Genomic DNA, 25,077 nt, shown 5'->3' with positions numbered 1-25,077 from the left:
TTTTCACGGCCTCCTGTACGTAGGGTTTCCACATAGCTGTCCACCACACCTAGTAGCTCTTTCTGTTCCTGCACCCCTTGCATACTCCCGAGATCTTCAGCCATTGCCCCTGTTCTTGACCAGCCCAGTCCTGGTCACCAAAGCTATCCTCTGGAAAGGAGGAAGCAATGGACAGTGCACAAGGCACTGTGGAGGGAGTGCCTGACCCGCCTCTAATTGGCAAATAGTAGCTGCATTTCCAGCAGTACATCACAGGCCTTTGCATTACCAGGATTTACAGCGAGCAAAGGAACGAACACTCAGATTCCATGCAGGCCAAATTGGCAAAACTATGGATTGCCAGCAGAGGCCATTGTTGAATAACTATGGTGGATAACGAACGTGAGACAGCTCAAGGGAAATCTTGCTCAAAAGCCATCGGTAGTTCTTCAGACCAATGCAAGCGGCTAAGGATGGGGAGCCTTAAAAACCCAGTCTAGAGCTGTGGGGGCAGATGGAATGAGCAGGAGTCTGTAATTCCCCAACACGTGGAATCAATTACCTAGAAGCGTGGTACTAATCCTACTTTGACAGTGGGGACCGCCTATAACTAACCCTGAAGGTGGTATGCTGATAAAAGAGTCCAGACACTGCAAAAGCTACGGTTGGACTACATGTCCACCAATATGAACAACATAAAATTTGTAATCAGGAACCTGATAAAACAGAGCAGGCCAGGAATGCCAGGGATGAAGATCAAGTTCTTGGCATATCCAGAGGGCCAACGGCTGTGTGTGTGGTAACATACTAACACCACTATCTGAGAGTTACGGAGAACCTCAGAGGCCCAGAACAATCGGTCCTCATCAGCCATAAAAAAACACACCAGAAGGTGTCAACTCAGACCATCTCCAGTTGGTCAAATAAGGTAATGGCAGGAGTGAACATTTATATCGTTAAATCTCACTCCACCAGGGCTGCATCTACGTCGGTAGCAAGAGCTATGAATGTGCCCCTTGACGACATCCTAGTGGCTGCAGGATGGACGAATGAAATAACGGTCCACCGGTTTTATAACAAACCCATAACCGGACTGGGGGTGTTTGCACGTACCATTTTAAGTTCTGTCCCCTAGTTTCCCCCCAAGGTTTGGAGGGGTAACTATTTTTAATAAACTTTTCTTTCATGTAAAGCATCAGTGTCTTTACTTAACTACGTAATGTCTGAATGCTTTAATGATTACACGCATCCATGGTCAATCCATTCAGTGTGTGACGCCTGGATTCGTAACCGGCGTAAAATCACAGAGCTTTGAAATCTTCACGTAGTCACTCCGAAGTAAAATAGTAAGATTAAACGAGATCTTACCAGTTTGAAGTTTGATCTTGATTTTATGAGGAGTTACGATGAGCGATTACGTGCCCACCGCTCCCACCCTCATACTATCAAGGTCATATGGAAGTTCTAGTTTCTTCACAATCTTACTATTCTCAGGTCTTCTTTTTATCTGTGATTTAACACCGCTGCTTTGAAGATTGACGCGCACGCAGACGGACGGCCCTTCTTCACGTAATCGCTCATCATAACTCCTCATAAAATCAAGATCAAACTTCAAACTGGTAAGCTTGTTTAATCTTACTATTAAACTATAGGCTTCTAGCAGATATCAGTTCTTTTTTTTCTTCTCCTCTTGCTCCCATTGTTTTTCAACCTTTAACCTATGACCCTCAGTCTGTAGGTCTCCTTGCAGCTCCTCCTCTCGGACTGGCCACTGTCTTCTGTGTGCAAGGTTATGCAAAATGCAGCCCACAATGGAAGCAAATTCCACACTCTGTTGGTCTTTTTCTGCAAGGCATCTTTAAATAATTGAGGTCAGCTAATATGTACTCAAGTATATTAGGGACAAGTTTATTTGTTCTGGAATTTTCCAATATACTCTTTGAGGAGGAAAAGGATATTGTTTATCACATTGAGTGATAAACAAGAACTCTTTTTTTTTCCATTTTAACTCATTTTGTTATCAAGCACTTCCTTGTAATTCCCTGAACAGACCTACTTATATAAATGCAATGTGATAAACAGCATCATCGGTGACTGACACCACCATGGCCACACTCTCATTTCATTCCTGCTATTGAGAAGAAGGCATAGGAGCCTGAAACCTGTAACATCCAGGTTCAGGAGCAGCTTCTTCCCAACAACTATCAAGCTTTTGAACGGTACGAACTCCCACTAAACTCCGAACCACAAACTGCCCTGATTGCAGTAGGAATTTGGGGGCATTGTTTTTATTTTTGCACTATCTTATGTGTTTGTTTTTATCTATTGATTAATTATTTTTGGTGTTTAGTATGGTGTTTCGTTTAGTTTAGAGATACAGTGCGAAAACAGGCCCTTCGGCACACCGACCAGCGATCCCCACACATTAACACTAACCTACACACACTGGGGACAATTTACACATACACCAAGCCAATTAAACTACATATCTGTACGTCTTTGGAGTGTGGGTGGAAACCGAAGATCTCGGAGAAAACCCACACGGTCACCGGGAGAATGTACAAACTCTGTACAGACAGCACCCGTAGTTGGGATCGAACCCGGGTCTCCAGCGCTGCAAGCGCTGTAAGGCAGCAGCTCTCCCGCTGCGCCAATGTGGCCACCCTACTGAGTACTATGTTTACAGAGTACTATGTTTACATATCTGTTGTGCTGCTGCAAGTAAGAATTTTATTGTTCCGTTTCAGGATATATGACAATAAAACACTCTTGACTTGACTCTTGACTCTTAACAGTGTTAGCCTCTGTCCCACTGTACGAGGTAATTCACGAGTTCTCCCGATTTTTCCCCTGATTCAAACTCAGAGAATGTCCGTAGCGGGTCCGTAGGAGTTCGTGGATGTCTTGTAGCGGCTCATAATGCTAACGGTAGGTACTCTGGACATCCGTTAAACCCATGACGTTTTTTCATCCCTGTAAAAAATATCCATGAGTAAAAAAATACTTGTGATGAAAAAAAGTGTTATTTTTTACTCGTAGTTGATCATTACGAGCCGCTACAAGACATCCATGAACTCCTACGGACCCGCTACAGACATTCTCTGAGTTCGAGTCAGGGGAAAACTCGGGAGAACTCGTGAATTACCTCGTACAGTGGGACAGGGGCTTTAAGCATCTTCTGATTGCCATTTTTAGGCATTCATGCTTTTGAAAACACTTTGGCCATTTTCCTTAAGGTTTTGAAGAGAAAATTATCCTGTTATGTACAAGCACATAATGCCACAAACCTACCTCCAGGATATCATTCAATCCCAAATTCCACGCAGATTCACATTGTGAATTCAAGCCCGGTAGGAAATGCGTGGAAGCAATCCACATTTTGCCACCCTTGCACTTAGACCGTAATGCCACATCCACATTATTATGATCATAAACACCCCCCCAAATTCTGAGCCTGCAGCTGCCAGTACTGTCACAGTGGATTAGCATTACATTGCATACAGTTGTTAACTCTACCACTGCGTGATTAGTTCATCCCAAATCCTTCCTGGGATAAGGCCGTGGTAGAATGCTTAGTTTCTTTTTTGATACTTTATATTACGATGGCTCGGTATTTTATTTTTCAAGAAAATAATGGTTATGGTTTTGATGGGATAAATGATGGAATTGGGGGTTCAGTATTGATGTGGATAGAGAACTGGTTGGCAGACAGGAAGCAAAGAGTAGGAGTAAACGGATCCTTTTCACAATGGCAGGCAGTAACTAGTGGGGTACCGCAAGGCTCAGTGCTGGGACCCCAGCTATTTAAAATATATATTAATGATTTGGACGAGGGAATTGAATGCAACATCTCCAAGTTTGTAGACGACACGAAGCTGGGGGGCAGTGTTAGCTGTGAGGAGGATGCTAGAAGGCTGCAAGGTGACTTGGATAGGCTGGGTGAGTGGGCAAATGCATGACAGATGCAGTATAATGTGGATATATGTGAGGTTATCCACTTTGGTGGCAAAAACAGGAAAGTAGACTTTTATCTGAATGGTGGCCGATTAGGAAAAGGGGAGATGCACCGAGACCTGGGTGTCATGGTACACCAGTCATTGAAAGTAGGCATGCAGGTGTAGCAGGCAGTGAAGAAAGCGAATGGTATGTTAGCATTCATAGCAAAAGGATTTGAGTATAGGAGCAGGGAGGTTCTACTGCAGTTGTACGGGGTCTTGGTGAGACCACACCTGGAGTATTGTGTACAGTTTTGGTCTCCTAATCTGAGGAAAGACATTCTTGCCATAGAGGGAGTACAGAGAAGGTTCACCAGACTGATTCCTGGGATGTCAAGACTTTCTTATGAAGAAAGACTGGATAGACTCGGCTTGTACTCGTTAGAATTTAGAAGATTGAGGGGGGATCTTATAGAAACTTACAAAATTCTTAAGGAGTTGGACAGGCTAGATGCAGGAAGATTGTTCCCGATGTTAGGGAAGTCCAGAACAAGGGGTCACAGTTTAAGGATAAGGGGGAAATCTTTTAGGACCGAGATGAGAAAAACATTTTCACACAGAGAGTGGTGAATTTCTGGAATTCTCTGCCACAGAAGGTAGTTGAGGCTAGTTCATTGGCTATATTTAAGAGCGAGTTAGATTTGACCCTTGTGGCTAAAGGGATCAGGGGGTACGGAGAGAAGGCAGGTACGGGATACTGAGTTGGATGATCAGCCATGATCATATTGAATGGCAGTGCAGGCTCGAAGGGCTGAATGACCTACGCCTGCACCTAATTTCTATGTTTCTATCTGGTGTAGTGAGAAGCCCTTAGGTTGAATGGCACAATCAGGTGAGGCAGGGGTGAGCCATGTCTCTGTAAAACAGCGGACACAGTAGTCCCTCAGCTCTCAAGTATAGAAGGAAGTACAGCAGGACCCAGTGGTGTCAATATTAATGGTCTCTGCTAGAAGGCAACCTGGGTAGCTGTGGTACCAAGAAGAGATTAACCATTAGGTTGTTGAAGGAGCAGATTTGAACTGTGATATGGTTTACTCCTGTTAATTTCTAAAGTTGTTATGTTCTGATATACATTGTTATTAGCTGTTGGGTCTTAGCTATGGCTCTCATTCTCCAGGTTCACCTCTGGAATCCAAAGAACAAAAGTTTTAGGCTGAATGTCTGAGGTAGTACTGAGGGAGATGCAACTTTTTTGAAAGATCTATTGAGTTAAGGCCCTAATTGCTTTTCTGAACGACACATTACGGATTTAATAACACTGTTTCAAAAAAAAGCATGGGTGTGGCCAATGTTCTCTGATCAATATTTTCCACTCAGTGTGAGGTGTATTAAGTACTGTATATGAAGTAAAGATCACTTAATGTCTGTACATATCAGTCTGCTGTTTACAAAAATATGTTGTGTACGTAGGCTGCTGTTGTCTCTCCAATACAATAATGGCCACACTCCCATTTTACTTCATTTGCTGTAGAATGCTTTGGGTTGATGTGAATCCTAAAATGGTGATTTCTGAAATAAACGCTTCTGACTTGCATCTTCATCAAATTTCCGTCATTCATAAGGCAGCCTGGCCTAAGAGTGCATACTGACTGAAATCATGTTTCAGTAGACTAGTTTTGAATTTGTCCCCCTTCAAATGCAGGCCATGTCCTCTGTTGAGAACAAGGTGAAGCTGTCAGTTATTTGACTCCTTTATCATCATAAAAATAATAATCATGTCTCCTTGTAACCTTCTCTGTTCCTGTGAGAAAATGCACAGTTTATATAATCACTCCTCAACCCACAACTTACGCCCATAATTATTATAGTAGCCTTCCAAACACATTTTGTTGTGAAAACTGGTTGCCAGCAATGCACAAACTATTCTAATTGTCGTCGCCTCTTGAGCCGACAAAGGGTCAGAATTAACTTACTAGTTTTTCTTGATTGACTTTATAATACATCACAATATCTGGTTTGCCTTACTGCCAACAAACTTTCATTCTAACTCTTCAATTTACTATTAATCAGGACCTTCAAATTTATTTCATATTTCCTTGCATGTTATGTTCCTACCCAGATCGTATTTCTAGGGCTATATTAGGAACATGGCACTTCACAGCATCACCCTGTTGTATATTCCTTAGAATATGTATGATTTTCATACAGATGTAATTCATTCATGGGTTTGATGTGGTTGTTTATTGGAGCCAGCACCCATGTAAATTGTGCATTGAGGCTTTGCAATTTTGTGGAATGGTGTTAATTGATCAGTTTTGCCAATGCTCCTGCGAATAAATATTTCTGATACACTTTAAGGCACAGCTAACACTTTTATTTCGTTTTTTAATTGCTTGTTAAGGAACAATTAAAATGCATCCTTCAAAGGTATTCATCATTGACTTCATTCTCACAGCAAGGTAACGTCTTCCATTTCAAGCTGTGGTGACTTCAATGGAGTGTGTCAGCTGAGCACCAGTGCTGAGCAGTTGCAGAAAGTTGATGATAGAAACTCTCAGACTATTATACGGCATAGGTAGAGCAGCTAAGATCACAGCATTAAGAACAAATAGAGGAAAGAACGGATAACCATGGTCTGGGAAATTCATGGCAAGAGTCTGGTGGTGAGAGCTCATTTACCTGTGCCTCATGGGGATGACTGGTGTTAACTTTAAATTGTGAAATTTGGAATAATTGACCAAAGCGTTCAGTCAGCAAACTTGCCAGCATATTGAACAGGATCATTTAATATCATCTGTTATTATTTTAATAAAAAAGGAAAAGGGAACATACAGTATGTACATTTGAGGAAGATGAAATCAGACAGGGAATATAAAGGAGGAGACATGATTATTAGTTTTATGATGATAAAGGAGTCAAACAAGTGACAGCTTCACCTTGTTCTCAATGGAGGACACGGCCTGTATTTGAAGGGGAACAAATTCAAAACTAGTCTACTGAAACATAATTTCAGTGAGTACGTGCTAAGTCCTCAGCCAAGGCTTCCTCATCAATGGCGTAAATTTGATTGTTTTTAATGTGTATATGAAAATAAGCATTGCAATTCCCTATAATCCTATTGGCCAAGGACTTTCTTTATATTCCCTGTTTTCTTTATGTTTCCTGTCCATGGAGAGGGTAGGACCACTTTTGGATGGAGGAGGGAATTTATACTTGGAATTAGATGATGTAGACGGATACATGGATAAATGTCAGGTTATCCATTTTGGTGGCAAAAACGGGAAAGCAGACTATTATCTAAATGGTGGCCTATTGGGAAAGGGGGAGATGCAGCGAGACCTGGGTGTCATGGTACACCAGTCATTGAAGGTAGGCATGCAGGTGCAGCAGGCAGTAAAGAAAGCGAATGGTATGTTGGCTTTCATAGCAAGAGGATTTGAGTATAGGAGCAGGGAGGTTCTACTGCAGTTGTACAGGGTCTTGGTGAGACCACACCTGGAGTATTGCGTACAGTTTTGGTCTCCAAATCTGATGAAGGACATTATTGCCATAGAGGGAGTGCAGAGAAGGTTCACCAGACTGATTCCTGGGATGTCAGGACTGTCTTATGAAGAAAGACTGGATAGACTTGGTCTATACTCTCTAGAATTTAGGAGATTGAGAGGGGATCTTATAGAAACTTACAAAATTCTTAAGGGGTTGGACAGGCTAGATGCAGGAAGATTGTTCCCGATGTTGGGGAAGTCCAGGACAAGGGGTCACAGCTTAAGGATAAGGGGGAAATCCTTTAAAACCGAGATGAAGAGAACCTTTTTCACACAGAGAGTGGTGAATCTCTGGAACTCTCTGCCACAGAGGGTAGTTGAGGCCAGTTCATTGGCTATATTTAAGAGGGAGTAAGATGTGGCCCTTGTGGCCAAGGGGATCAGAGGGTATAGAGAGAAGGTAGGTACGGGATACTGAGTTGGATGATCAGCCATGATCATATTGAATGGTGGTGCAGGCTCGAAGGGCCGAATGGCCTACTCCTGCACCTAATTTCTATGTTTCTATGATACTATAGGAGTACTAGTATCAGTATCACCAAGGAGAAGGACATAGTAGATAGTGAGATGAGCATGGGGCATAATATGCTCGGGCAGTTAGAAATCAAGAAGGAGGTAGTGGCCCCTCAACCTGATGTACTGTAATCTATCCCAAGGTATTGAGGGAAGCAAGAGAAGAGATTACTGAGGCATTGATTAAGATCTTTGGATCTTTGCTAGCCACAGACAAGGTTTTGGTGAACTGCAAAATAGCCAATACTGTTCCTTTGTTTCAGATGAGGAATAAGGGTAATCTACAAAGTTATAGGTCAGTGAGACTAGCATCAGTGTTAAGGAAGTTACTGATGAGGATTCTTAGCGATAGGATTTACTCGCTTTTGGAAGAGAATGGGCTAACTAGAGGCCATCAGTATGGTTTTGTGTCGGGCAAGTCATGTCTGACAAATCTGATCGAGTTTTTTTGAGGAGATGGCAAAGGTGATTCATGAGGGTATGCAATGGCTGTTGTCCACATGGACTTTTGCCAAGGCATTCATCAAGGTCCCTCAAGGTTCGACAAGATCATTAGGCTGATCCAGAGGGTTAGGACGCATGGAGTCCACAGTGACGTGCTAGTTTGGATTTCAAAACTGGCTTTCCCATAGATGACAGAGGGTCAGGGTGGAAGGCAGTTATCCCGGTTGGATGTCTGTGAACCAACAGTGTTCAGAAGGGATCAGTGTTGGGACCTGTATTGTTTCACTCAGAGTCATAGATATATATATCATGCACAAATTAGGTAAGCATAGATATGGTAGAGAGTCAGAGTTTTTTATCCAGTGTGGAAATGTCAAATATTAGAAGGCCTAGGTTTAATACATGAGGAGGAATGATTAAAGGAGATGTGCTGAGCAAGACGTTTTACACCGAGAGTGGTGGATGCCACAAACATGCTGCCATGGGTGCTACAAGAGGCAAATACAAGATTAGGGGCCTTTAAGATAGGCACATGAATATGCAGGGTATGGAAATTGTATATAAATCACGTTCAGGCAGAAGAGATTAATTTAGTTTGGTGTCATGTTTGGCACAGACATCATGTGCCGAACAGGCCTTTTACTGTGCTGTACTGTTTTGTATTTTATGTTCTACGTTCTTTTGCACTGTCAACAAAAGGTTTGGGGATTGAATTCTTACCACGTTAAACATGCAACGTAGCAGCTGCTGCATGTTGTACTCCACAACAGAAATTTGGTTCTACTAGCAACAATTTTCACCTCCTGCTGTAATATGCATTTATTGCACATCACTGCAGGTAAATTGAACCGTTGATTTCTATAGTGTACTGTTCTGTGTCTTTTTTTTTTTTTTTCTTTTTTGTTTTGTATGGATATATTGACATTTGGTCTGTTCTATTAATTTAATCAAACTCTGTAAAGCACTTTGGTTCAAATACTGGTTTTGTTGAAAAGTGCTATATAAATAAAGATTATTATTATTATTATTATTAGCAGTTCATCACGATCAATAGTGCAGAACTCCACAGCAGATCGCAGCTGATGTACGAGGTAGTAGGATCAATGTGTAGGAAGGAACTGCAGATGCAGATGGAGTAACTGCTGAGTTACTCCAGCTTTTTGTATCTTTTTTTAGGTGGTAGCATCTGACTGGCATACATGAGCGTATTCCAAGGAGATGAACTTTTTATCGAGCATGGAGCTCATGTCAAGATACCTGTAGAACCCAGATACTTTTGGTCATGCATGAAGGGCAGTACTTCCTCCCTCATTTTGATTGGAAAGATTCAATTTTTAGCGTGCAGGAAGACCACTGGGAAATTTTCAGTTATTATTTTCTCATGTTAATTCTACCCAAATGGATTCACCCTACACCCAGTGTGAAGCTCAGGGGAAATCCTGAACTCGAGGAGCATTTCATTATGAAATTGAGCAGCAGAAAAAGATCTGATCCCTATGTTATGCTGCTAATTAGGAATCAATATTAATCAGAGATCACCTCATAACAATACAAGGGCTTTATTCTAATGGAAGCTCTTTGGTCACCAAGTGGAGGAAAACAGGAAGGAAAAGGCGAGAAAGGCACAGCATTTATTCAAATTGCAAGATTCAAATGAATATTAAAGCGAAAACCTTTAGTGCAAATATATAAAACTTATGATAAATCCTGGTAATCCACAATAGATTAAAATTGTTAATACCCTTTTGTGGACATCACATTGTATTAATAACCTTTTGCAAACATCCTCATCAATCAAGGATATAAAGTGCGATATCAGGCATCACCAATGAAAATTCCACTCAAAACTGGAATAAATGAAACTGGGTGCATTGAAATGCATAAAAACAGATAAAAGAGGATGAGGTTGAAGTTGTGTTTTAATCTGATGATGGTTATAAACCGCTCAAGCTTCATTTTCACAGTTTTAATGTCTTTCGATTTCCTTGATTAGATTACAGCCTTAAACTGACCTATCTCTTACGGATTTTTTTGAGTTATCACCAGCTCATGTTACAGATACCGAGGGACTGTGCAGTCGTGTTTTGGTCGATGTAATCCAACTACATTCCATCCCAGGTAAAACCTCATACTATGTTACCCAATCGTACTTGCTTGGCTCTGACCAACTTCAAGAGAACTTACTGAGCAGTTTACGCCTTCATGCCTAGAAAATAGATTTCATCTTCCTTTATATTCATATTTATTGTTGTTTTTGGTGTTTTGTTGTTTTTGTTGTTACTGTTGCATTGAGTCATAGAGTTATAGAGTGAAACAGTGTGGAAGCAGGCCCTTCAGCCCATTTGCCCACACCAGCCAATATGTCCCAGCTACACTTGTCCCACCTACCAATGCTTGGTCCATATCCCTCCAAACCTGTCCTATCCATGTACCTGTCTAACTGTTTCTTAGTCCCAGCCACAACTACCTCCTCTGGCAGCTTGTTCCATACACCCAGCTTGTTCCATAAAAAGTTACCCCTCAGATTCCTATTAAATATTTTTCCCCTTCACCTTGAGCCCATGTCCTTTGGTCCTCGATTACCCTACTCTGGACAAGAGACTCTGTGCATCTACTCGATCTATTCCTCTGATGATTTTGTACACCTGTATAAGATCACCCCTCATCCTCCTGTGCTGCATGGAATAGAGACCTCGCCTACTCAACGTCTCCCTATAGCTCACACCCTCTAGTCCTTGCAACATCCTTGTACAGCACATCTATTGTGCCTGTAAAGGAATAGAAAGTAAGAATGTAATTGTTCTGGTTCATATCCCGTGCATATGACATCTAAACTCTTGAACCTTTAGTGCCCAGAACATATGCTGTATTGTGCACATTAGATCTATGTAACACTATCAGGAGAAAAGTAGACCCAAGCTCAGAGGAGACTCAGTAGTCAGGAGTAGGTTAAACTCAAAAAGGCATTTGTTGAATCTTGATAAACAAGAGTACAAGGCCCAGCATGAGAAAATCCAGAATAAGAGTATAAGGTTCAGCAGGAGAAAATCCAAAATGAAGCAAAGATAGAAACAAACATCAGAACTTAAATAGGAAACTCAATAGATAATACAAATGATAAGGGATAGACACAAAGAGCTGGAGTAACTCAGCGGGACAGGCAATGAGAAATGCTGCGTGACCCGCTGAGTTACTCCAGCTTTTTGTGTCTATCTTCGGTTTAAACCAGCATTTGCAGTTCCTTCCTGTACATATGATAAGGCCACAGGTGAAAATACTTTAACATAATTGAACACAAGACAATACTTAGTGGTCAGTAGTGGGATCAACAGACACCATATGGTATATATGGCACTTTATTTGTCACATGTGCCGAGGTACAGTGAAATTCATTTTTATATACAGCTCAGTACAAGTATCACTATACATGAGCACATAGATACATATGATATAAGCATCCCAGATACAGTACAAGTATATAGTAGCAGTAGACTGAGACAGTATACAGTGTTGCCAGTTTGGCACCATTTTTAAGTCCCAGTTGTTGTAAGTGCAGGGATCTTGATCTGACCATGAAGGTCTGTTGACCTGGTGATGGCGTTGTAGGGTCGGCTTTGCTAAGTGTAGCCATTGATGTCCTCCGCAGCCACTCCATTGCTGTAGGCCGCATCCAGTCCACGTGCTCGATGATATTCTGATTAGATCCCTTGCAATAATTCAAGGGATTGGCCAAAAATACATGAAAAACAATGTTATGGTAGAATGCACATCGGCTGGCACAGTTTCCTTCATCCTGAATGAAAAGAGCACAACTACCATGCTGAGGATCATCGGTGAGGGTATCAGACCTTGAAGGCTCTCTTCCCCATTGGCCACTGCACCACCGTTTCATAAAGGGTGCCATATACCTGAGGGAAAGTATGGGGGAGGAGAGACATGATGATTTATGTGTTTGGGCAATCTCACACGATGGTCTGTCCCAACAAACTGACTGTGTTATGAGTGACCCTCAATCCAATGCTCAAGTCACTTTGATTAGCAGGAAATCGACTACTCAGAAAGTAGCAATGTTACAAAATTTTGAGATTTAAAAAATCAAGTCTGCAATTTATCCCATCAGATAAAGCATAACAATAAGTTTAATTTGACACCTAATTCACTTTCATATCTCAAGTAATAAAAAAGTTATGGTCATTTTCATACCCGGAAATTAGCATCTTGTTCCCTATTGAATTTCTATGGACATAACAAAAAAGCTGTGATCGAGGACAGTCAAAAGCCCATAACCTTCTTAAAAATTAAGAGAACTGAATGAAATTTTCAGTTATCATAGATTGAACCATTCTGAAACAAATATAAAATAATCTTACTTGGAGGACCTGAAATTAAAGCATATAATTAGTTAGTTACCCAATTGTAGCTAATTTCAAACTTCAATTACTAGATCTAAACATCTATCCATTTCTTAATAAATGATTAACATTTTTAAATAGCCTAAGTGTCCAAATAATATTCACAAATAATTCACAATAAAACATGATTTTTAAATCTCATTTACATCAATTTATAGGCCAAATGGAAGGAATTTAGTGTTCAATTGCTGTAAATTAAAGTCAATTTAAATCGGCTTTCTAGTGGGTTCCTGTGAACGCGCTGGTTTAGAACGTTCACATTGCAATGGATTTGTGCCCTCAAATGCCCAGAAAAATACTGCGGGATATAAAGAGCCCAAAATTAACTATTCGCTATAGAAAACTTTATATACAGGGTTCTTAAGAAGCCCCTTTTAATGTAAAAATAAGGTACATACCTTTAATTGTTTGCTTTATAAAACCCTGGGGCTGCAAGAGGTCGCGGGTTGAGAGAGTGGTTTTTAAACTACTATAACTATTATACAAGGCCATACAAACTAATAATACCTTTTGCGACGGGGTCTTTCAGCGATTTTCCGTTAATGATTTACTAGGCTGAACATTTTCGATTGCAACAGCCTAGTAAAAATCGCGTTTTAAACCCGCCCCCACTAAACAGCGCCAAAATCGCACACACGGCCTGGGGGCAGATTCTCATAGACGATTCGGGTATGTTTTGTAACATACCTACAGAAAGCACTTAGCTTTAAATAGTGAGGTGTATCAAAAAGTATTCTAAATACATAGAAAAGTACAGCACAGGAACAGGAATCCCTTTTGCCCACAATGTTTTTGACAAACTTGATGCCTAGAGAAAGTAATCTTGTTTGCCTGCACATGGTCCATATCACTCCATTCCCTGCATATCCACGTGCCTATCTAAAAGCCTCTTAAATGCCAATACAATGCATTCAGAGAGTATTCAAACCCCCTCACCTTTTCCACACTTACAGTTACAGCCTTATTCTAAATTGGATTCAATACTTTTTTTTATCATCAATCTAAACACAATAACCCATAATAACAAAGCGAAAACAGGTGTTTAGTAATTAAAAAGAAATAACTGAAATATCACATTTACATAAGTATTCAGACCCTTTACTCAGTACTTTGTTGAGGCACCTTTGGCAGCGATTACAGCCTCAAGTCTTCTTGGGTATGATGCTACAAGCTTGGCACACCTATATTTGGGTAATTTCTCCCATACTTCTCTGCAGATCCTCTCATGCTCTGTCAGGTTGGACGGGGAGCGTGATGCACAGCTATTTTCAGGTCCCTCCAGAGATGTTCGATTGGGTTCAAGTCCGGCCTCCGGCCGGCCCACTCAAGGACATTCACAAACTTGTCACAAAACCACTCATGCATTGTCTTGGCTGTGTGCTCAGGTTCATTGTCCTGTTGGAAGGTCTGAGGTCTAGAACGTTCTGGATCAGGATTTCATCAAGGATCTCTCTGTACTTTGCTTCGTTCTGGTTTCATCAGACCAGAGCACCAGAGAAAATAACCATTTTGGCAAACTCCAAGTGAGCTGTCATGTACCTTTTACTGAGGAGTGGCTTCCGTCCGGCCACTCTACTATAAAGGTCTGATTGGTGGAGTGCTGCAGATATAGTTGTCTTTCCAGAAGGTTCTCCCATCTCCATAGAGGAACTCTGGAGCTGTCAGAGTGACCATCGGGTTCTTAGTCACCTCCCTGACCAAGGCCCTTCTCCCCCGATTACTCAGTTTGGCCGGGCGGCCAGCTCTATGAAGAGTCCTGGTGGTTCCAAAGTTCTTCCATTTAAGAATGACGGAGGCCACTGTGCTCTTCGGAACCTGCAATGCTGCAGAAATTGTTTTATGCCCTTCCCCAGATCTGTGTCTCGACACAATTCTGTCTTGGAGGTCAACGGACAATGTCTTCGTCTTCATGGCTTGGTTTTTCACTGACATGCACTGTCAACTGTGGGACCTTATGCAGGCAGGTATGTGCCTTTCTAAATCATGTCCAATCAATTTAATTTACCACTGGTGTACTCCTTTCAAGGATTCATCTCAAGGCTTCCACATCCCCCAACACCCCTGGCAGCGCATTCCTGGTACAAAACTTGCCCTACGCATCTCCTTTAAACTTTACCCCTCTCACCTTAAAGCTATGCCCTCTAGTCTTTGACATTTCCACCCTGGTTTATCACCACCACTGAGAAGCCTTCGTCAATTCATCAACAGTGACACCTAAAGCTGGAAGTTTCTGGGTGCCAGTTTTAATGTTGCTGTTTAGAGACTTTAATTAGCATCTCATTAACAATTCTTACACAGAAAGCATTTTATCAGGGTGCATCACAACATAGTTTGAGAACTGCTCCATCCAAGACCGCAAGAAATTGCGAAGAATTGTGGGCACAGCCCAGACCTTCACGCAAACCAGCGTCCCTTCCATTGACTCCATTTACACCTCACGCTGCCTTGGCAAAGCCCGCAGCACAATCAAGGTCAAGTCGCATCCCGCCTATTCCCTCTTCTCCCCTCTCCTATTGGGCAAACGATACAGAAGTGTGAAAATGCACACGTCCAGATTCAGGGCTAGTTTCTTCCCACCTGTTAACTGAACCATCCTACCAAAAACTACAGAGCAGTCCTGAGCTACTATCTACCTCATTGGCGACCCTCAGATTATCTTTGATCAGATTTTACTGGACTTTATCTTGCACTAAACGTTATTCATGTTATTCCCTTTATCATGTATCTGTACACTGTGAGTGGCTTGATTGTAATCATGTATTGCCTTTCCACTTTCCATTAGGAAGCAACAAAAGCTTTACACTGTACCTCGGTAAATGTGACAATAAACTAAACTAATTAACTAACAATGTACTGTTGGTTCATTTTTTAAATATTCAATGAAGGCCATTGGTTACATCTAGCAGTTCCAGTTTATTTCGGTAAGGGAGGATATGTGCAGTGCATGTCTTGTAATGTTAAAAGGTGAGTGTCTGACATCAAGAAAGCATCAGTCATAAGATGTTATAGATGGAGCCATCTGAAATTTGGCTGCTTCCAATTTTATCTTGGAAGACACAAGACAATCCCAAATAGCATTGTTTCATTCACTGACAGGGAATGAACACCATTGTTGGCAACGAGCTGTAGCTCAGTGCTGTTAAGCCAAAACCATCTAAAACCAATGATCATCCTGAATCACTGCAATAATTTATTCTGGTTATTTTTTCATGGTTAAGCACAATCTTTTGTATTTGATGGCCTTAATGTTGCAGTGCTAATGTGGTGTGCTCAATATTTTCCTGCCAAAGCAGTGCACAAACACTCACGTGCTAAGATGAGGCCTTGACATTGTACTTTTTTTTTTTTTTAATCCTGTTTATTTACTTATTTATTTATTTAGTAGTCGGCAGGGCAGTACTCTGCATCTCGCCAACTTGGGCAATTTTACATTGTTATCAAGATAATTAATCAAGCCAATGAACCTACAAACCTGGGTTACACAAAAAAGCTGGAGAAACTCAGCGGGTGCAGCAGCATCTATGGAGCGAAGGAAATAGGCAACGTTTCGGGCCGAAACCCTTCTTCAGACTGATCGGGGGCGGGGGTGGGTGGGGACAAGAAAGGGAAAAGGAGGAGGAGACCGAAGGCTAGGGGATGGGAGGAGACAGCAGGGGGGCTGAGGAAGGGGAGGAGACAGCAAGGACTAACAAAATTGGGAGAATTCGATGTTTATGCCCCCGGGGTGCAGACTCCCCAAACGGAATATGAGGTGCTGTTCCTCCAATTTCCGGTGCTGCTCGCTGTGGCCATGGAGGAGACCCAGGACAGAGAGGTCGGAGACGCAGTGGGAGGGGGAGTTGAAGTGCTGAGCCACCGGGAGGTCAGGTTGGTTATTGCGGACCGAGCGGAGGTGTTCGGCGAAACGATCGCCCAACCTCCGCTTGGTCTCACCGATATAGATCTGTTGACATCTAGAGCAGCGGACGCAATAGATGAGGTTGGAGGAGGTGCAGGTAAACCTCTGTCGCACCTGGAACGATTGCTTGGGTCCTTGAACGGAGTCGAGGGGGGAGGTAAAGGGACAAGTGTTGCATCTCTTGCGGTTGCAAGGGAAAGTGCCCGGGGAGGGGGTGGACCGAGAGGGAAGGGAAGAATTGACAAGGGAGTTATGGAGGGAGCGGTCTTTGCGGAAGGCAGATATGGGGGGAGATGGGAAGATGTGGCGAGTGGTGGGGTCACGTTGGAGGTGGCGAAACTGACGGAGGATTACTTTTTGTATGTGACGGCTGGTGGGGTGAAAGGTGAGGACTAGGGGGACTCGGCCCTTGTTGCGAGTGCGGGGATGGGGAGAGAGAGCAGTGTTGCGGGGTATGGAAGAGACCCTGGTGCGAGCCTCATTTATGGTGGAGGAGGGGAGGAGGGGAGGAGGCTCGCACCAGGGTCTCTTCCATACCCCGCAACACTGCTCTCTCCACTGCGTCTCCGACCTCTCTGTCCTGGGTCTCCTCCATGGCCACAGCGAGCAGCACCGGAAATTGGAGGAACAGCACCTCATATTCCGTTTGGGGAGTCTGCACCCCGGGGGCATGAACATCGAATTCTCCCAATTTTGTTAGTCCTTGCTGTCTCCTCCCCTTCCTCAGCCCCCCTGCTGTCTCCTCCCATCCCCTAGCCTTCGGTCTCCTCCTCTTTTTCTCTTTCTTGTCCCCACCCACCCCCGCCCCCGATCAGTCTGAAGAAGGGTTTCGGCCCGAAACGTTGCCTATTTCCTTCGCTCCATAGATGCTGCTGCACCCGCTGAGTTTCTCCAGCTTTTTTGTGTAACCTTTGATTCTTCAGCATCTGCAGTTCCCTCTTAAACAACCTACAAACCTGTACGTATTTGGACTGTGGGAGGAAACCGAAGATCTCGGAGAAAACCCACGCAGATCACGGGGAGAACGTACAAACTCCAAACAGACAGCACCCGTAGTCGGGATCAAACCCGGGTCTCTGGCGCTGCATTTTGCTGGAAGGCAAATTACTCCCAGAACCTGTGGTTATTGCATCAAAAAATAAGCATAAATGTGTCTAATTTTGAGACTCCTGGTGTTAAACCATTAGCAACATGTTTTAATTCACACGTGGCCTTTGCTGACCGCTTTTAGATTTCACTGAACCTCTTAATCTTAGTGAATTGTTAGTTGTGCTGTAAAATATTTGCTACTGTTACAATTGTATGCATAAAACTTCTGAATCTACTGGTCATCTTTTTGACAGAACTATCTGTGGGAAAGTGAAGCAACAAATTATACACGGTTTAATATCCAAAATTCGTCACAGCTTGCTAAGACCTCCGCCAAAACTTCAAATAGGCTTTAAGCATCCCCCACAAACAAAGCGTATTGCTGGCAGTGAGTATTTAGAACATTTGCCTCTTTCATCAGTTTGCCATGATCTGCAACACTTTGCCATGATCTGCAACACTGCAGTCAGCCATGCCAGTCTTTGTGTGGGGTCGACCAAACACTGGGAAAAACTGTTACTCATTCCACACATTTACAGTTCATTCCACCTCTCTCCTTACTTGATACCCCTTTGTCTCCATTCCATCTCTATCCTTTGTCACTTACTTCACGCATCTGCTAATCACCCCTTCACAGTGTCCACCCATCATTTGCCTAGCTTTGTCCTGTCCCTACTTCGCTTTTCCAGCTTTCTCCCTCCAACTACAATCAGTCTGAAGAAGGGTCCCAATCTGAAATGTTGCCTATCCAGTCACTCCACAGATGTTGCCAGACCTGTTTAGTTACTCCAGCACCCCCGTATTTTAGGTTTATGCTTGGGTTAGTTACAGTGAAAAACATTGTTTTTGTATGCCATACTTCTTCTTCTTGCGTATGACATGCAGAGCCTAAAGTAGTAGGACAACTTGTTCTATTTGATCTTATTTGATTGTGCACGCCGGGTTGATTGCATTCGTCGAAACAGGGCTGACCACGTGAAGGTTGCAATCTTCCACCCCGTATGCCATACGATCAAGCCAAACTCAATATAATAGGTAGATTGAATGGGTAGAAGCATTGCAGTATGTAGTTCCAAGCATTGCAATGTTACAGTTTTGCATAAGCCAACAGCACTGGGTAATATTGCCAGTTCTTTACTGCCCTTGCACTTTAAAAATCAGAGCCAGCTTCAAATATGCACAGATTCATATCAGCACTGCATATTTTGCATTGATTCAGTTGGAAAAATGCAGTGCATCACTTTAAACTTTAGAATTTCCACTCCTTGGGTGACCTTTTTATATAAGCTTTATAGGGCGAGAGAATTGAGAGGCTAGTGCAAGTTTTAAATATGAATTTGCATGGTCGTGGTAACGAAACGTATCAAAATTTATTTGATGGTGTAAGGGGAATCAGGTCATGCCTTTTTGTATAATCTTACTAAAGGAAGCTCCGCTTCTTTGCCTTTCATAATGCCTTGATTCATATTAAAAGCATAAACTCACTTTACTAATGGACACTAAAGCTACTCACATTCTTGCGAGTAGCTCCTAAGCCGCAAACTCCATTGCCTCTCAAACATAATTCTGTCAGAAACACTCTCTCTTTTCATTCATTTTAGTAGTTGGATCTGACATCAGGGCATCAAAATGCACATTGTCCAGAGCAATACAATTGAAAACTGTTTGGATTTGAGCATGAAAATAAATTGCAGAAAAATAGATACAAATGCATAAATAGCATAGAAAAAATATTTTCATAATTTTAGTCTAAAATGTCTCAAACGTAATGAAAATTATTGTTTATTAGAAGCAAGCTAGGGCACTTTCCCCATCTGGCATTGTCCTTCCTACTGGTTGCAGGAGACGTCCAAGTTCCTTCTAAACAGGAAAGTAAACATATGCTTCATGTTTAGAAACCATGTTAAGCAACATCAATAAAAGAAACAAAGATACTCCTTCCAATATGAATTTAGTGATATACTGAACAACTGAAAAGAGCACAAACTCAATTCTGAGTGACTGAATAGGAGCATGGGAATCCATCAAAACCCTTCCCCTGATGATCGGCTTTATTCAGTCTTGTTAACATTATATATAGAAATATATTTAAAGGAACTTCCATTCTGAACACGTTTAAGAAGGAACTGCAGATGCTGAAGAAGGGTCTCAACCCGAAACGTCACCTATTCCATCGCTCCATATTTGCTGCCTCATCCGCTGAGTTTCTCCAGCATTTTTATCTACCCTTTGAACACACTTTGAGCAGCCACTTTTTTTTAGTTTACATATTCAAACTTTGCATGCTAATTATAGTTTATCTAAAAAATAGTTTCCCATCAGATATGGCAACGAGCAGTGACATTTAAAAAAATTCCGTCTTTGATTTCATTACCAAATACCATCTTTTCATGAAAACACATACATTGCATCAGACATTTGTTTGACAATAATGTGTCCATTATACAAATCCACTTAGCTCTGCTGTAGGAACAGGATCAAGCATTTGAATAAGCATTCATTTTGAAGGATTATTGTTATTATTAAGTTGGGGCATTCAGTACAAGAGTCATGACAGTGCTCTATAAGACTGCACGCAGTTCTGGTCACCCCATTACAGGAAGGATGTGGAGGCTTTGCAGAGGCTGCAGAACAAGTTTACCAGAATTCTGCTTGGTTTAGTGGGTATTAGCTACAAGGGGAGGTTGGACAAACTTGGATAGTTTTCTCTAAAATGCTGGAGGATGAGGAGACCTGAAAGAAGTATATAAAATCATGGGTGGCATAGATAGGGTAGACTTTCAGAACCACCTTCTTAGGATGGAAATGCCACAGACTATAGGGCATAACTTTATGGTGAGATGGAAAAAAGTTCAAAGGCAATTTTTCTTTACGCAAGAGTGGTGGGTGCCTGAAACTTGCCACAGCATGTCAGGCAGCATCTATGGAGAGAAATGGTGATAGTGGAGGCGGATGCAATAGTGGCATTCAAGAGGCCATTAGTTTGGCACTTGTATATGCTGGGAATGGTGGGATATTGAACGTGTACAGGCAGACAAGATTAGTTTATCATGGTTTAGACATTGTGGGATGAAGGGCCTGTTTCTGCACTGTACTTTTCTGTGAGTTTTATGTCCTCTGATATGCATTTTTTTTATACTGTGAAAAGAATTGTTGAGGAAACTTGGCAAGATGAGGGTAATAAATTGTTTTACAGTGTTGAAATGGAAAGAGCCTCGCTGGAGATTGAATCATCTCCTCTACGGCGCCAAGTTCTGGAGCTCCTTCCAGAGAAATAAAAGAACATTCAGATTAATGGGAATTCATGACCCTGTTCCATTTTGTTTAGCATATTTTCTATTGACAAAGTATGCAGCTAGCACTCTCACAAAGGGAGCATAATAAGAGATTAATGCGAATCTCACTGCTGATGTGCAGTGCTCCATTTTGTCATTACTCATCCTTCTCATAATAGTATTCACTACACGGAGCAAAGTATATCAGATGGAAATCTTCAAGTCGAAAGCTGCTTCCCATCAGGTTCAAGTTTATGGCTTTGACTGTGCAGCACTTCATACACTAGCTGTGTAATCTGGGAATGTTCTCAATTGTCAGTCTCAAGTGATTTTTTTCTGGGAAAAACAAAAGAGATGCCAAAGAATTACGGTGAGTTTGAGCATGGAATTCCCAACTCACTCTCTTAGACAGCACACTTCCTATCATCCAGTGTAAAATAAATGCCATTTTTCACAAAGTAAACCCTTTATTTTAGTACCACCCAGCTATATTTTTCTTGGAAAGAAGTAAAAAAGCAAGAAATCAATAAACCAATAGACCAATTGCCTTTCTGTGTGTAAATAACTGACTCCCTGTCTATTTGTTTGCCTGTCTGTCGGTTTGTCTGACTGACTGACAATCTGTCTAGCTGACGATTTATCCATCTTTTGATTTATATTTTGCCTGACAAAGCAGTGCTGCCCAAGTCATTGAGACAATTTTTTGATCTGTTGCCATGGGAAATTTGACAAGTGTCTTAACATGCACAAGGAGACTTCAATTTGTAGTCTGAAGTTGAGACCATACAGTGTACCATAATCTTCAGTAGCACATCGAGGAATGAGTGAAAGAAAAGTAGTTGTAAAATAAAGTTTGCCACAGGGGTTATGCCTTTGATATGTTCAGCGCTATGATCTTCATAGCTTCTGCCTGGCTAAGTGTTAACTGTGGTACCTAATCCAAAGTCAGTAGCTTGAATAACTCAATACCACTCTCTAAAATGCTGGAAGCATATCACTAGACTAAATTAACTCTAAAAAGGAGAGCCGCTGGAGGAACTCAATGGGTCTTGCAGCGACTGTGGAGGGGAATAGACAGTTAACAGGTGGAGACCCTTCATCTGGTCTGCCTGAGAGGTTTATTGACTGCTTTATCAAAGAGTATGATGCCTAAACTGCTGAGTTCCTCCAGCAGTTCTCCTTATCTTTTGCTCTAGATTCCAGCATCTGTATCTCTTGTGGCTCAATTAAAATAACAAAGTGCTCTATTAAAATTTAAAAGCTTACAAAGAAGCTTGCACCATTTTTCTCCTATAAGGCTAGTGCACGGAGACAGGCAGAAACAGAAAGAGACTTTTGGAAAAATACTCTCCCAACACTTTTATAAAACCTACAGAGAGCATTTGGTCATCTGCTTTAACCATTAATGTGACTCACACCCAATACTAAATACCAAATCAACCTCACACCCAATCTGAATATTCCATTATGATTATATTGCATCTATTTATCCCTGGCTCACGTTTTTTAATGGATGTGAAAACAATGGACATGCTCTGTAATGGAATTGTTATGAGACACATCACAGAAGATATAGAGACACTCCACATATTATAGGAATGCTCCAAAATTTAAAACAAAGGCATACTCCAAGATGGAGCTACAGACACAATGGATATTGGAGCTACAGGAATACTTCATCATGGATCAGTAGACATACACTGTGGAGCAAGAAAAATACTCCATCATGGAATTGTATTCACACTGTACAATGGACACAGTCTACAACAAGGAATACAAAGTTCCTGACAACTTCACAATGCAGCTGTGGAAATATTAAATGATGGAGCTGCAAACATACTCCATGATAAAGCAGTCGATAATTCTCTCAGGGGAACAGTAGGCATGCTCCATGACGGAGTTATAGTCTTGTTCCACAATGGACTCAGTCCATGATGGAGCTGTGGATTAGCTCCATGTTGGAGCAATGGCCTCACTCCATTGTGGCACTGTGGCCTCTGCATGATGGAGCTGTGGACTCTCTCCGTGATGGAGCTGTGGATTAGCTCCATGCTGGAGTGGTGGGTACGCTCCATGATAGAACACAGTACGTGCTCCACTGTGAAGCTCTAGATGAGCTCCATGACGGGAACTTTGTACGTGCTCCACTATGGGATTCAGACACAGTCTGCCACGGAGTTTTAAACATTTCCATCCAAGAACAAAGACACATTCCACAATGCAATACCAGACATGGAACTATATACACACACCAAAAAGGGTCCTTCCACAGGCAGACAGAGAGCAATGAGAATCAACAAAATGAAAATATTTTGGTGTGTTTGTTAATGTTAATTAGTCTATACATTTTTCCCATTTGTAGGATGTAGATTTTGTCAGAAGATCCCTACATTTTAAGATCGAGCTATCAGCCTTCTTGTTCAGGATAGCTGGAGGTATGCCCAAAGTTGGGCCTTGGGTTTTATGAGTTGTCTTTGAGCTGTGCAGCTCCACAGGATGCTTGTACATTTCGAGAAAAGAAACACTGGGCCATTGACCACATTGGCTGTGGCCGTACAATGTCAGAGTGGTGAGGAAGTGGGGCATATGGAAAAAATGGGAGGGTGGGATCAGAATAACGTCCAGATAGGTGAACATTTCTCCCCCTGGCTCCACAGCAACAGTTCAAGATAGAGACAAAATGCTGGAGTAACTCAGAGGGACAGGCAGCATCTCTGGAGACAAGGAATGACCAGAGATCCAGAGATGAAGGTAGACAGACACAAAATGCTGGAGTAACTCAGCAGGTGAGGCAGCATCTACGGAGAGAAGGAATGGGTGACGTTTCGGGTCGAGACCCTTCTTCAGACTGATGTCGGGGGAGGGGCGGGACAAAGATAGAAAGTAGGCAGAGACAGTGGAACTAGTAGGGGAACTGGGAAGGGGGAGGAGAGGGAGAGAGAAAGCAAGGGCTATCTGAAATTAGAGAAGTCAACGTTCATACCGCTGGGGTGTAAACTACCCAAGCGAAATATGAGATACTGTTCCTCCACTTTGCGCTGGGTCTTGCCTGTCCTGCTGAGTTACTCCAACATTTTGTGCCTATCTTTGATTTAAACAGCATCTGCAGTTCCTTCCAACTAATTCAAGATAGAGGCGGAGCTTGAAGTGACCCTATGTAGAAGAATCTTGAGCAACATTGCAAGGGAAATTAAAATTATTGTCAGTCCCCACATTGTTTAAGAAGACACAGAGTGCTGAAGTAGCTCCGCCGGTCAGGCAGAATTTCAGAACATGGATTGGCAACATTTTGGATCGGGACCCTTCTTCAGATATCTACATTGTTTAATCTTTTTTAGTTGAATGTTAGACACCTGAAAACTTTCTCTATCAGATTCTTAAGTCTAATGTTTTTCACATAACGTTTGGGCAAGAAACAAGAATACCCAAATCTTTCTTCAGTTTTGTGCTTGTAAATCACACAGAATGTGGTTCACATTTTAATTTTGTACTGTAATAAGTTCATATGTTCATGTCATAGGAGCAGAATTAGGCCATTCAGCCCATTGAGTGAGTATACTTCGCCATATAATCATGGCTGATCTATCTTTCCCTTTCAACCCCATTTTCCTGTCATCTCCCCATAACCCTTGACATCTTTACTAATCTAGAATCTGGCAATCCTCGCCTTAAAAAAACCCAATGACGGCCTCCACAGCCTATGTGGCAACAAATTCCACAGATTCACCACCCTCTGACTAAAACAATTATCCTCATCCCCTTTCTAAAGGTAAGTTATTTTATTCTGAGGCTATGCCCTCTGGTCCTGGATTCTCCCACTAGCAAAGCCTAAAATGTTTTTATCATGAGGATACAAAACGGTTTGGTACTGAAGAAGTTAAATGTAGAGGGAACTGAGACCTCACCAGTGCAATTTTTAATTAAGCTCTCATGTCATGATGTAGCAGGTACAATAAAAGGTTTTGACTAGTGCTGCACTACACATAT

Source organism: Leucoraja erinacea, chromosome 1 (assembly GCF_028641065.1).
Source record: "Leucoraja erinacea ecotype New England chromosome 1, Leri_hhj_1, whole genome shotgun sequence".
Taxonomy (NCBI): Eukaryota; Metazoa; Chordata; class Chondrichthyes; order Rajiformes; family Rajidae; genus Leucoraja; species Leucoraja erinaceus.
Note: the sequence above shows the minus strand (reverse complement) of the source record.